Raw genomic sequence first — 14,066 nt, forward strand, 5'->3', positions numbered from 1 at the left:
GTCCTGGTTCCTGGTTGATCAGGATCCACGGTACAACATAAGATCTGCTGTATGTAAGGTCTATGAATTAACACCACATTAGCTGATTATTTATTATAAAGCAGAGGTTGATCACCCATTTATTATGTTTCCCCACTTTCCTTAAGTACCATTCATTCACAAACAAAGACCCGTCTGTCTACACAAACACAGTTGTGCACCAGTTTAACAGCCTCATTTTGCTTTGCCAGCAAGGTGTGCTGTTAACAGCATAACACATACCTAATGGATACACACACACACACACACACACACACACACACACACACACACACACACACACACACACACACACACACACACACACACAAACAGAGCCAGGTTCATGCTGCCTCCACACACCTAATTAACAAACAGTTTAACTTGCCTACACCTAAACACACACACAGACGCTAAATAGTTTGGCCACACACTAATGAATAGGTAACAGATTTTAACAACTCTATGTAACAGACAATAACCCACCTCATCATTTTGCAACATATTTTCTAATATGTATGAAGAAATGTTTTCCTAGAGAATGGGTAAAGTATCTATATGTAGAATTAAAACCACACATTTGCGTATATCATATAAAAAGACAATCTTCTATTCTCTCTGTGAGGCACTGAATCAGACTAAATGTTTTCTGTTATACATCTGTTTTGTGAAGAGCACCAGTCCCTTCTGCAGCAAAACACCCACACAACATGATGCTGCCACCTCCATACTTCACAGTTGAAATGGTTTTCTCAGGCTTGCAGGCTTCCCCTTTGTTTTCCAAATGTAACGATAATATCTATGGTCAAACACTCTCGCAAAATTGATTTTGTCTCTTAGTGCATTTTCAAACTGTATTTTACCTTCTTATGTTGCTTTTGGAGTAATGGCTTCTTCCTCTCTGAGTGGCTCTTCAGCCTGGTTGATACGGGACTCGTTTCAATGTAAATAAAAACTTCTCTTACTTATGTCTAACAGCATTGTCACAAGGTTTCTGCTATTGTTCTAGGGTTGATTTGCACATATCAGACCAAAACATGTTCATCTCTAGGACACAGAACCCATTTATTTTGCATTTGGCAAATAATAATACATTTGGTGATCCTAACTGACCTAAAACAGGAAGAGTTTAGCTTAATTCTATGTCAAGGCATTGCAAAACAAATGGCTATGAGGTTTTTACACCATGCAAGCCAAAACAATGATTAAGCTAAATTTGAAGCATTTAGAATAATAATCGCAGGTATCCCCAGATATTGTGAATAATTTGGTCATTTCTATAGCTCCATCTTAAGCCTATGTGTTTGTCTTTTGTGTATCGTACACCAGCCGTACACGGCTCGTTGTACTTTAGTTATAGTAAAGGGATTTAACTGTATTACATGTTTACATGACTGGTATGGAGACTGCATTTGACATGCCAGGTTGAAAACTTCCAAAGATGTTGGATTAACATAATTTTGGTATACAATTAATTAAGCAATTAAGTGACCAATGCTGCTACTCACTATAAAGGTACACATGCTTCATCATTTGATGACCCTTTAAGTTGTAAATAAGCTACAACATATAAACTTACATTTCACTTTAGTGCTTTCAACAAAGCAACAAAACAAACCCATCCTTTAATTGGAAGACATTTATTTAGTTAAGAGTGGGGGGAATTTTGAGAAAAACATTTTTTAATAAAAACACTGATTCCACAGTTACTGGCACCTCTAGAAATTCTCATGAAATATAAATGCAACAGTAGCAGTTTTTTAAGTATATCATATAATTTTTTTTCTAATGGATCACAGCATTTAGGAGCATTTAATAAGCAAAAAATGGCTTCCTGTTTCTCGTCGGTATAAATATGAAATTACACAGAGGTTTATTTCTCTAAGCAACTCTTCAAAATGGGAAAGGTGACAGAACATGTCATTCAAGCAAGGCACATATCTATTTATCTCTCCAAATCAAAAACATCTTCTCACCAAACCTTGCCAATATTTACATAGGCACAATAAAGTTACAGAAGCCCATTTCTAGTAACCATGCTTAAAAATAGGAAAGACAAGATAACCTGCAATTCAAGTAAGGGTGAATGAAGACCCACATTTACCTTGCTACCACACACAGTGAGGAGGATGGTAAAGGATGTAAAGTATCTCCGAAGCTCACTGTTAGAGAACGGCTGCAAAGACTGGCACCTAGAGGTCCAATTTACTTGTGAGTTATATATATATTTTTTACCAGCAGTGCCAGTGGCTGGTGTTGAAATTGATCAACTTTTATATAAGCAATTTGTCTCATAATGGTCCCTACATAAAAGGCTGCACTGAACCCTCTGACCACCAAGAGAGACAAGGCAGGTGAGGTGTCTTGCACAAGGACACAACAACTGAGACACACAGAGCGGGGGTTTGATCCGTCAACCCACCGATTACAGGACAAACCCCTACCACTGATGCCCCATGCGGATGTCACGCCTACAGTGTTATATATATTTGGATGTTGGAGGCCATGATGTTAAACTGATGTTCAGTCTAGCCAACCAGAATTATGGATGATGTTTGAGGTAGTTTTCCAAAGTGGGCAGTTCTGACTATTGTAGAACTCCTACAACCTGCATCCAAGCTTTCAAATAAGCTCCAGGCCATTGTTGCAGTGGTGACAGGGTATATGTAACAATCATAATAAATCCAGATTTATTGTGCCATCCAGACCCTTTCGGATTTGTAAAGACTGAATTGTGGCAATGAGGCAAAAAAGCCTTTTTCCACTGAGCTCATTGTTAACAGTAAGAAATAGCAACGTCTTTAACTGAAAATATTTTCAAAGGGTAATGTTAGCTTGTGCGGGAGTTCTGTAAAATAATTTTTTATGACTCCATGCTCATATATTGCAGAAGGGAGCCTTGATTGTAGCGTTCTTTCATTCCACCTATTATTCAGAAATCTAAATAATTATGTGATGTGGGTCAGTGGTAAAAATGTGTAATAAGCATGAAAATAAATAAATCTTTTATTGCAGTTGCTTAATCTCATGATAATAAAACATTTAAATGGAGTATATTTAATTTGGAAGAAATATAATAATCAAAATAAATTAAGCTGAAGTATTTCTTTATTTTTATCTCTGAAATGATTAGATTGTTTAAGATCTTCTAATAAGTAATCAATTGCTTTTGAAATTACCTTTAATATATAAATATGGCATGGCACTGACTTGCCATCATATTAGGACATAGGAGCTTTTGTTTTGTATTTCCACTCTCTCTTGTGTTTTTGTATTTCAGTTTTGTATTTATATTCTGTCTTTGGCTAGGTTCCTGTGTTTCCCTCCACTAGTTTTCCTCAGTCGCCTCTAGTTCCCTGCTTCCTCCACACCTGCAGCCTGTTGTTTATCAGCCACATGTTCCTCATCCAGTAATCAGCATCCCAAGATATGTTCCTGCCTTTTCAGTCACTCCTTTGCCTGATACACCACTTGGTACCTGTCCTTCTCCCTCATTCCATGCCTGTTGATTTATTGTCTTGCTTGTTGGTTTGGCCTCTAAGTTATTTCTCCATCCGCTATTCAGTTTTTTTCGCCGGTAGGTGTTTTTGGATTGTTTTCAGTTCATATTAAACTCTTGGTTCATCACTCGGCTGTACACCTGTTTCCTGCCTTCCTGTCTGTCTTACAGCACCACACCAAACACAACACCAATGGACTGGACAAGAATCCATGTTCTCGTATCCTGCCACCATTGAGGAGGATTGAAAGGCATAGAAAATTACAAATTAGAGCAAAAAGTGACATCTTGCAGAGTCTTTTAATTTGGAAATGTCCTGGTATTGCCATGCACTCTAACAAGGTTCTCATTTCTTTTGAATGAACATTTGACCCACAACATCAATGATCCTTCACCATACCTATAAGTGGGCATTAGGTGCTTTTCCACATATTTATCCGTCGGTCTGTTGCTGAAAACCTCAATCTTGGTCCCTATAGACAGCACCTAATTTGTTATGGAGTCTTGGTGACCCCAACTGAAAATGGCCCCTCATTGACACTTTCAACATGATGATCCAAAAATATGGCGAAATCAAGTGAGAAATAGTTCAGCAGACCCAAAATCAACCTTCTTCCATTTCTGTTCTCAGACCTAAAATCTATCTCAAACCTGTGGGGAAAGCAGAAGAGAAGAGGACGTAAGAGAGAACCAGGGATTCTGGATAAACTAGAGCAGTGGTGTCGGAAGTTCCCAAAGGGCCGATGTCCTGAATGTGTTGTCCTGGTTTAACATAACTGAATATAATGAGTGCTTTATTAGCAGGCCTCTACAGACCCTGATGATACACATCAGATGTGTTAGAGCAGGGACAAATCTAAAAGATTGTCCCTCGAGGATTAGAGTTGGACACCCCGAAACTAGAGAAACTGTTTAAAGAGGAATGGTCCGAGATCCCTCTCTCTCTATGCTATAGAGGAACACTTAGAGCTGTCCTTAAATAGGTTAATTATATATAGTTTTCACTAAATGTCCTCATACCCTCCAGATAACTTACAAAAACAGATGGGAAGTATGAAAGGAGTCTTGGTTTCACCACACAGTTTGAATTATTTGGTTCAGATTGTTGACATTTCAAACAAAAACCCTCATCAGGCAGTGTTGATAGTTTAGGAACAACATTGTGACCTGCAGCTTTTAAGGAGATGGAACATAAAACACGAAGAATGCCGCTTTGGGTGTTGGGAATAAAAGTTAACATGAAGTGGTCACGAAATCAAGGCGAGTACAGCTACCAGGGCTTTAATTGCCCCAGTTAAAACAGCAGAAATCACCACAACAATTGAGAACAGATTTTCACCAAGGTGTCTTAATGACACTCTTACCATACACACATAAACAGATACAACTCCACTCCAGACTGCAATAATGATGCAGCTGTAAGGTTTAAAGCTCTTCAATTAGTTTACATATTATTACTCATAACAAATTTTAGTCAGGTTTGCACTGAGTAAATGTGTGTTTATGTCTGTGAAAGGCAGCATTTGCTAAAGTGGTGCCTGTTGTAGGCATCTGAATACACACCCCTGCTGTTCCAGTCTGTTTCCTCCCCATAAAAAGCAACAGTTAGCACTTCATTCTCAAGCAGTTCTGACAACATTATACAGGTTGGTTTAGGAGAAGAGGGGTGGCGGAACAAAGTCATAGGAATCCCCCCAAAAAAGGAGGAAGGAGGTAAAAAAAAAAACACACAGAAGAACGGAAGCCTGGTCACATAGCTGGGAATATTCACTGAATTGTTTTTAACGAGTTTAATAAATTTCACCACAAATGAGGGGAGGGAAGGAGAGCAGGGTAGAGGAAAGTGGAGAGAAGTAGATTAGTTTGGGAGAAGGAGGTGAAACTGAAGCGAGTGTTTGGCTTAGTGTTAGGAATATTTTACAAGCTGTATTAATGGCTCTTCTTAAAACTCAGCTATTACCAAACGACCATGATGTTGTATGTCACAGGCGATTATGTTTGCTTGCACTGCTAAACACTTTGTCGTTGCGCTTACAGAAATGCAGCGCTGGTCTAACACCTTTTGTGTAAACAGCAGCTAGTTCCCACCCAAACAAACTACACTTCATCTTAAGAAAGCACAGTCTGGCTATTCAAACCTGTTAAAACTGTTTTCTGGGACTGATTTTCTGGCCTCAAAATATTACATTGATTGTTTTAGGTATAGGCTGATACGTTTGACATGCTAAACATCACAAAGATTGGTTTAATTTAGGACAGTTAACTTCAATTCATTAGTAAAAGAAAAAAATAACACCTTCCTCATTTCTGGCACACCGCTAACACTGATACACACACACACACCAGCCCATAGGTGGCAGTAATGCACCTAATGTACTTCGTTTGCGAGCTACGAAGAAGTTGCACAGCCCCGAGTTTACTATCCAGTACAGCTGCAAGTGTTCAGAAGCTATTAAAGTTGCCAATATAAACAATTTATCAGCATTTTTGATTGTTTATATCGCATTGAGCTAGTGTCACACATAGCACTGCACAACTTATATTTGTTAACATACTCCTGTAGTGTTTGAACGTATAAAATGGAGGGAAATATATTTGTTTTATCTGCTTGTATTGCTATGAGGAGGCGCCTAACTCTTTAAGTGCACGTATATGTCTATTAACTCTGTCGTCTACCAAATTTCATTTGAACTGGAAAACTTTGCTCATTACTGTATACGATTTTTGGAGTATTCAATTAATTTTCTTTTGTCAAGCAATGCAAAACGAATATAAACAATGAATATTACCTGTCTGTCTCTGCTGTCTTGCTTCTCCCTTTAAGAACAGAATTGACATCTGTACAGGAAACTCTAAAAATGACTCCACGGTCCAACCTATAGTAAAACAAATCTTTAGGCAGGAGCCAAGGGAATGTGGTTACACTATGCACAACACATGGGAACCCTTTTCGTCGAAATGTTTGTGACGTCCTCTAGACTGTACCGCTCCAGGTGAGGAGCCCATACAAAAACTGGCACTGCTCAACATATTTAATCAATTTGCCACTTCATATAAGACCCGTAGACAATCAGTGAGGCATACAACTGTTGTATTTCTAAACGTTCCATGCTAGGATACTTGCCTCCCCTTTATTCCTTACACTAAGCTGCTCTAATTGTCCACTGACTCCACAGACTCTCTGAGGTTCCAAGCTATGCATTTACCATCTTTCCACTTAAAAGACAAAGAGTACTGGGCTGACAAAACCTAAGACTACCCTGCATTATTTCCTTATTCAGAAAACATCACTAAATTGTCTAAATAATCTCTGAAATAAGATCAGAATACTTTTTTCGAGTCATGTCTATGTATATGTAAACAGAGGGCTTGGAAATATTAAAACATCAGACAACATAAAGTTGAATATTTTCTTTGTTATTCTCGGCGCCAGGGCCTGCTTCGAGAGGAAGTGGCAGACATTGTGGTCAGTGGGTGAATACAGTATGAAATAAATCCAGTGTGTGTTTCTGTGTGGTGATTAGAGGTGTGGCATCAATCTGTCTGGCTTTTCTCGTGTATCCTTCATTTCTTTTTGCCACAGTGAAGTTAGAAAAGGTCCAATTAGGTTAAGCACCGGCAGTTAAAACGAACACTCGCACGTTTCCAAGGCAAAAACAAATAACACACACAATTTGTGTGTGGACAGGTAAGCACACGCTCTCAAAAACAGCTCCCTCTCTTCCTGCCCACCATCGTCCCTCCTCCCCTGGTTAAATATCCTGGTTATTAAGCTCCAATGTGCCATGGATTTCTGAGGCTCTGTGTGCGACACATCTGGCCTCGGCCTTCAGGAAATGACTGGTTCACTTCACTCTTGTCATCACCTTCCAACATGTTTCTTTCACATTTCAATTTGGGAGCGGCACAGCAGGCAACTACAGCACATAAACACACATCTGTGCATGCAGACACATACGCAGCCACACAAGGACGCACATCTGGGCACTGACACACACAAGGTCTAAATTAGGAGTGGCGGGGCCATCAGAGAGCTCCATTTTCAGCCTCTCAGCTTAGAGAGGTGGGCTCATTTTTATTTCTTTGGGGTTTCACCGGAGGATTTTGATGGACAGGGACTTTTTTTTCATTGGATGTACATCATGCTTCGTTTTGATCCAAAATACAAGCTTTAAAGCTGTGCAAAATAAAATATGTGTTACGCTGTCTTTAAAAAGGTTTCATACCTTCTGAAGATTTTCATTTTTGGTCACATTAAAACCACAAACTTTAGTGGGTTTTATATAGACCAACACAAGGTTATGCATTAACTGTGTAATGTAAGGAAAATTGTACATGGTTTTCAAACTTTTTTACAAGTATAAATCTAAAAAGTGTCACGTGAATTTACATTCAGCCTCTGTTACTTTGATACCCATGACTAAAATCAGTTACCTAATTGGTAAATGAAGTCCACCTGTGTGTAACTTAATTTCGGAACAAGTACAGCAGTACTGGAGGAACTGCAGAGATTCAGAGCTCATGTGTAACAATCTGCTGAAAGCACAGCCATCCGTTGTTTCCTCCACAAATCTGACCCTATGGAATATTGGCAAGAAAGAAGCAATACGATCTTCTGTTTACTGTTTACCGCAACCAAAGTAGAGGACACAGCAAAGCTGTGATGAAAAACTAGCACTGCACCTCATTCTGAACACACCACCTCCAGTGTAAAACGTGGTGGAGGCAAAGCTTGTAGTTGTCACTGTAGTGAAAGGTGGTTTTAAATAGTACTGGCTTATTGGGGTTTGATGCAAACACATGTCTCACTTTGCAGATTGTTTAGCCATTTATTCGACCCTCTTAAGCCCTAAGGGATTTTTGTGAAGTTCATGCTCGAAAGAACATCACCAAATCTAACTAATTTTTTCTCAGCAATTATAGACTTTATTAAAACAATCATGGTAATAATTGTGGGTTTTTTTTTTAGCACTGGTGGCCTTTGTTTGGAAGTTAACTGACAGGAATTGGGGGGGAGAGAGGGGATGACATGCAGCAAAGGTTAACGGGCTGGTACTCGAACTCGTGACGGCTGCGTTGAGGACTGTAGCCTCGCTACATGGGTCGCTGGCTTTAGCCTCGTGCAACCGCCACAAATGAAAATGATAATTCTGCTGTTCCTTTGCTGCTGGTTGAGTAAATCTTGGGTTGATTGTGACAACACTTATATTTTTGTAATCTGTGAGATCTCTGCTTTTAGCAGATGTGCTGGTTGTGTGTCTGGCAGGCGTGTAGTGAACAGCTGAGACTTTTGCAGTGACGCCATTTTGTGGAGTTTGTTTACGTCCTGATTCAACTGCTTGCAGTTTTAACTGTGTTTGGTGTTCGTAGAAATGGTTTGTATCAGCTTAGCCAAGATTTTATCATTTCTGTGGATACCACACATTTATGTTTTACTAAGTGAACGTAGAAAAACTAAAGGACCTAGAAAAATAGTTAAATTCTTCCTCCAGTGCCAGGGGTTGGGGCTTAAGAGGTTAAAATGTATTAGTTTATTGAAAAAGCATTTCATGTTTTCAAAGAGACACACAGTGGACAGAAAATATAACAGCACCATTTGTGTGTCTAGTTAATGTCCAGATGAGGTGTTATCAATTAAATAATCATGCTGGTTCATACCTTCAGTACTATAAACTACTATTTGAAATGCTGAAAAGCCTCTGCTGTCAATATTGCTCTCATATTTAAATTTCTAATATAAAAAGTGTGTTTTAAAAAAGCAACAAGATACCTAAGGTAGTGTTGTTGAATTGTTTTTACCCCAGTTTATCTTGGCGCATACTATTTTCACCAAACCCACATCCTCCAGCTATTTTCTGAGTAATTCAGGACCATTTCTGGTTGATTTCAGCACTGAAGCAGCCTAATATTACCAGAAGGTTTCTGTGGTCAGCAATGGTTTGGTCTGTATCCTGCTGCCGCAGTGTCTTACACTAGAGACGTACTGCTTAAAGACTCCGAGAGCAGATCCCTGTTTGTCTGCTTAAAAACCAAGAGAACCATTTCTAATCAACAGCACAGCAGCTGAGACCACAAAACACAAAGAACTCAACCACAGGAACATGCAGGCAAATACTGACAACTCACTGAGCCTGCTGCTCTGCCCTGCACTACACTGATGACGATGACACGAAGGTCCTCCACAGTGAGTGCAGCTGACTGATGGGGACTCGTAAGGAGACTGCAGCCTTCGAAAGGTCTCCAGGGAGTAACGGTCTACCACATCCAGGCAGAATGACAAAACTAGACCCGTAATGATTTATGGGAAGACAGTGAGATCATCAAAGATTATCAAAGTTCAATTCGGTAAAGAAAAACATGCCTTTTTATACCAGTAATTGAAAACATCTGGAGGAACACTTGTTTCACTGTACTCCTGCTACAAATGTTGCAAGTGTCATCGCTTAATCTCTCCTATCTTTCTTAATCCTGATTCATCACATCAGGCAACAATTTTTACTAAAGCTACAGTTTTAAGACGGTCGCTTCTTTCACTTTATCTAGTTGTTTTTGAACAATAACCTGACAATACAACAAACCGAAATATAAAACGCTTTTTGTTCTGGCTGTGTAATGGTGATAAATGTAGTTGGTATGGTTTTTATTTTATTGGTCTGAAACTAAACATTTTGACTGGACACAAAAAAGTTTTGGTTTTGCAGAGCTAAGCCTACATTGTTGTACATTACCCACTAGAGGGCAGACAGTGACAGCTGCCGTGGAGGAAGCATCATATAGATTTCAGTCTAATTTTATGCAAAGCAAAAACGTATTACTTATGTCATATTTTGCTAATGTTGGAAGCTAAAACTCTGCTCACCTTTTTCATGAACCATTACAGAAATGTCAAAATCAAGACAATTAGGCATAAATTTGTTTCATATTAGCAAATCTGTGACATACTGTATAGTATAGTATCAGCAGATGATATACTAACAAATGTTTTCTGGTACATTTTGTATTTACTGTAGTGATGCGTTACACCCACAAGCTTGATTGGCTATTTTTTCTTGTTAAACTGTTGGTTTAATAAATGTAATAGACCAAAAACAGTAATGTGGGATCCATTTATATGTTGCCCAATTGAATCGATACCTTCTAGAACCACCCATCCCTACAATTAAAGCTGCAAGTCTTTTGGGGTATGTCTCCACTAGCTTTGTACATTTGGAGACTGAAATTTGTGCCAGTTCTTTGCAAAGTAGCTCAAGCCTGTCACAAATTCTCAATTGCTTTTAAATCATGGCTTTGACTGGACCAAAACACTTTGATCTAAACTATTCCATCGTAACTCTGGCTGTTTGATTGTGGTTTGTTTCACATTGGAAGGTCAACCTTGTTCTCTTTCTCAAGTCCTTTACTGCCTCTAACAAGCTTTCTTCCAGGATGCATCTCTGATAATCATCTCTGACCAGTTTCCCTGTCTATGCTGAAGAAATGCTTCCCCATCGCATGATGCTGCCACCATAAGTTTGCTTAATAGTGATGATGTGTTCAGGGTAATGTTAGTGTTAATCTTTTCATAGCTTCTTCTTCCACCTGTTTGCGGTGGATCTCTGCAGCTCTTTCGGAGTTACCATGGGCCTTTTAGCTGTTTCACTGACAAATGCTCTCCCCATCAGTTTAGGTGCATGGCCAAGTCTTGTAAAACATTTTGAAAACCCTTACTCTTACGTACACTACTACTTCACAGTTAGCCTATAAGCACTACTTGGTGTTGATCTATCACATCAAATCCAGAAAATAAGCCTACCATTAAGTATAGGGTTGAAACCTGACAAAAAGTGAAAAGGTTTAAGGGTTGTGAATATTTCTGCAAGGGCCTTCAAGAGAATATGTAAATCATGTTACTCTGATTGTATTTTGAAGTACTGTAAGATAACCTATTTGACAAATTCACAGTTACAGAACTGAATAGACACTCAGATTCTTAATCATTTTTGCTAAACAATTTTCCAAACCTTATTTTTTTCTGTCCAAAAAATACAATGTTGATTCTATTCTTTTGTTTTGCACTGCAACCATGTAACTCAATTGCAAAAAAGATGTTGCTTTTAGTGCATGTTTTGTTAGAATGTTGGCTTGTTTCTTGTAGCTCCTTTAATTACTGGTAGTAATCAGTTTCTCACAAACTGTTTTAGGTTATAATTTAACTTAAAATCTCCTTGTTTGTGGGCTAAAGCAAAAAAAAACAAATAGCCACATAGGAGCCTTAAAACATTTAAAGAAGATACTGTTTTGTTTTACAGCCTTTCACAAATTTAGTTAGAACCATTCAATCGATGAGCTATGCCATTAATGTTTTCCTTTTTATCCCTTTTTTTGAGCTAAGTGACAGGAAAGTAGTTGAAACGAGAGTAAAGGGACTGGTTGGAGGCTGGTTGGAGGCCGGGGGTTGACCGAGTCTGCCTTAGTGTGGTTTAGGGGAGTTATTTGGTGTTAAAATATGCCTTAATGGTTGCTGGGGATCCATTTATTACAGGCAGGAAGCAGAAGGGGATTTCTCTTCTCATTTAATGCAACCGCTGAGAAGCTCGCCAAGTCCTGCAAGGCTGGCCAGCATTCTTCTCTGCACACACAATGAATATGTTCAAGCTCATAATTATTTTTTTGAGTCATTTGAAAGAAGAACTTTTTATGCATGCGTATCAATGGAAAAACTTCATCTTAACAACAAAAACCAACACCGCAGAGCTGTAGGAAACGGCTTACAAATATATGTGCAAGCATGAAAACACTCACACAAATAGACTGTGGTCTCTGGCAGTGAGAATGACCTTTTCTGAACCATGGAAACACACACACACACACACACACTGAACAACCCCTGCAAAGCATTCAAGCAAGGCAGAGCTCGGGTTATATAAAAAATCTCCAGAGGTCTTATCAATTCACATTTGTTTTGCAGTTGAGAAGCTCGGTTTCTCTCCTTCTCACTCACTATGTCGATCACGTTGCTGGACTTTTTTTTCCCTTTCCTCCATCTGATCATCACTCGCTTTCTCAGTCATAAATGCAGCAGGCAACCTTCGCCTCATCCAGCACTCCCATCAGCCTTATTTCCCTCCTTTCTTCCTGCATCTACCTGGGATAGAGCCCAGTAAAAGCTTGACACCCTTACACAGCATCAGGGTGGATCTGTTAACACCTTCTCCCTCATGGACCTCCAGGGCCTTAACACCTGCTTTTAAAATGGAGGACTCCCAATCTAAAAATGTGCTTGACCATAGAAAGAAGATATTTTTATATAGTTGACTAGTGGAGGTAAAATAGTGATTTTTTTTTAAGAGGAATTAGAATCCCCTGGAAATAAAAAGTTTTTGTGTGGTTTATTTTGGAACATTTTGGAAAAACCTTTGTGCCCACTGCATTTACCCGTATTTCCTTTCTTATTCCAACACCAACATTCTCAGCCTCGGCTGGTCCATTTTTACTACAGGTTTTATCTGAAAGATGTTTGGATTTGGATTTTACCGAGACGTTCATGGCTGCTGCCCTTCTGCATGTGTTTTGTGTGCCAAATCTAATTATACAGTGTAACCATCCTCAAAACAAGGTGGTTCCAGGCTTTGGCTGGCAGCTGCAGCCACTCAACTAAAGGTGGTGTAATGCTGCGTGTCTGTGGGTTTGTGATTGTATTGGGTTACATGCAGGATGCAGGCTCTATCCTTCCTTTCATCAGCTGAGTGAGGGAAAATCACCCTGCAGCGCGGTGCAATCTGAGCCTGAAGTCTATACAGACATGGGAGCAAAACAGAGGACATACTTAATAAAGAAAGGTTTGGCGTACGTTGCTATTAAATCGTTTGGCAAGGACAGTATTGTTGAGAGAAGCAATCAAAAGGCACCTGGTAGCTATGGAGGAGCTGCACAGATCCATACTTCAGGTGGGAGAATTTGTGCACTCCTTAAGACGTCCCTTTTTCTGTCTGCTTCAGACATGTAGGACTGTGGTCCCTAAAGTTGGGACCCCACTGGGGGCCACAAATCAACAGTTGTGAGGTCTTTACATCATCTTCAAACTGACAAAATGCTAAAAGAAAAGGATATTTATAATCAGCATGTTATAAGACATACATAACAGTACTCACAAATACTGTAGATGAAATGAACAAATTAGCTGTTCATGCTGTTTGTGTTGTCATTGGACCTTTATTTAAAGTGACTCAGCTGTATACTCAGCTAATGGTCCTTGTCAAGAGTCTTTTCACTGTTATTTTGGTCATCAGAAGCAGGTTTGGGAACCACAGATAAACCATGCATGTGGAAGATGAGACCGACATACAAAAGGTCAGAAAACCAGCTCACAGTTAAACGTGGTGGTGGCAGCATTATGCAATAGGGATGTTTTTCTTGAGGGACAAAGAAGTTGTTCAGAGTTGATAGTAGGATCAATAAAGTGAAACATGTGTGTGTCCTGGAAGAAAACCTGTGGGAAGCCTCAAAAGACTTGGAAATGGGGTGGAGGTTCACATTCAAGCAGGACAACAACCCTAAACATCCAACAAGA

Source organism: Girardinichthys multiradiatus, chromosome 15 (genome assembly GCF_021462225.1).
Source record: "Girardinichthys multiradiatus isolate DD_20200921_A chromosome 15, DD_fGirMul_XY1, whole genome shotgun sequence".
Taxonomy (NCBI): domain Eukaryota; kingdom Metazoa; phylum Chordata; class Actinopteri; order Cyprinodontiformes; family Goodeidae; genus Girardinichthys; species Girardinichthys multiradiatus.